This window comes from Terrapene carolina, unplaced genomic scaffold (genome assembly GCF_002925995.2).
Source record: "Terrapene carolina triunguis isolate 2854851 unplaced genomic scaffold, T_m_triunguis-2.0 Scaffold97, whole genome shotgun sequence".
NCBI lineage: Eukaryota > Metazoa > Chordata > Testudines > Emydidae > Terrapene > Terrapene triunguis.
The window spans coordinates 3,658,709-3,660,513 of record NW_020664448.1 but is presented as its reverse complement, the minus strand read 5'-3'; positions in this window follow the sequence as shown (position 1 = coordinate 3,660,513).

Sequence of the window (1,805 nt, the reverse complement as noted above, 5' to 3'; positions counted from 1 at the left end):
TCCCAGTTTTATTAATCTCTCCTCATATGGAAGCTGTTCCATACTCCTAATCATTTTTGTTGCCCTTTTCTGAACCTTTTCCAATTCCAATATATCTTTTTTGAGATGGGGTGACCACATCTGCACGCTGTATTCAAAATGTGGGTGTACCATGGATTTATATAGAGACAATATGATATTCTTTGTCTTATTATCTATCCCTTTCTTGATGATTCCCAACATTCTGTTAGATTTTTGACTGCCGCTGCACATTGAGTGGATGTTTTCAGAGAACTATCCACAATGATTCCAAGATCTCTTTCTTGGGTAGTAACAGCTAATTGAGACCCTATCATTGTATACATACAGTTGGGATTATGCTTTCCAATGTGCATTATTTTGCATTTATCAACATTGAATTTCATCTGCCATGTTATTGTCCAGTCACCCAGTTTTGCAAGATCCCTTTGTAGTTCTTCGTAGTCTGCTTGGGACTTAACTATCTTGAGTAGTTTTGTATCATCTGCAGATTTTGCCAGTTCACTGTTTACCTCTTTTTCCAGATTGTTTATGAATATGTTGACTAGGACTAGTCCCAGTACAGACCCCTGGGGGACACCCCTATTTACTTCTCTCCATTCTGAAAACTGACCATTTATTCCTACCCTTTGTTTCCTAACTTTTAACCAGTTACTGATCCATGAGAGGACCTTCCCTCTTATCCCATGACAGCTTACTTTGCCTAAGAGCCTTTGATGAGGGACCTTGTCAAAGGCTTTCTGAAAATCTAAATACATTATATCCACTGTATCCCCCTCGTCCACATGCTTGTTGACCCCCTCAAAGAATTCTAGTAGATTGACGAGGCATGATTTCCCTTTACAAAAACCATGTTGACTCTTCACCAACAAATCATATTAATCTATGTGTCTGACAATTCTGTTCTTTACTATAGTTTCAACCTGTTTGCCCGGTACTGAAATCAGGCTTACAGGCCTGTAATTGCCGGGATCACCTCTGGAGCCCTTTTTAAAAATTGACGTCACATTAGCTATCCTCCACTCATCGGGTACAGAAATTGATTTAAATGATAGGTTACATGCCACAGTTAGTAGTCCTGCAATTTCACATTTGAGTTCCTTCAGAACTCTTGGGTGAATACCATCTGGTCCTGGTGACTTATTACTGTTTAATTTATCAATTTGTTCCCAAACCTTCTCTAATGACACCTCAATCTGGGCCAGTTCCTCAGATTTGTCAACTAAAAAGAATGGCTCAGGTTTGGGAATCTCCCTCACATCCTCAGCCGTGAAGACCAATGCAAAGAATTCATTTAGTTTCTCTGCAATGGCCTTATAGTCCTTGAGTGCTCCTTTAACATCTTGATTGTCCAGTGGCCCCACTGGTTGTTTAGCAGGCTTCCTTCTTCTGATGTACTTAAAATTTCTTTTGCTATTACTTTTTGAGTCTTTGGTTAGCTGTTCTTCAAATTCTTTTTTGGCCTTCCTAATTATATTTTTACACTTCACTTGCCAGATTTTATTCTCCTTTCTATTTTCCTCACTAGGATTTAACTTCCGCTTTTTAAAGGATGCCTTTTTCCCTCTCACTGCTTCTTTTACTTTGTTGTTTAGCCACGGTGGCTTTTTTTTGGTTCTCTTACTATATTTTTTAATTTGGGGTATACATTTAAGTTGAGCCTCTATTATGATGTCTTTAAAAAGTTTCCACGCAGCTTGCAGGGATTTCACCTTTGGCGCTGTACCTTTTAATTTCTGTTCAACTAACTTCCTCATTTTTGTGTAGTCCCCCTTTCTGAAATTAAA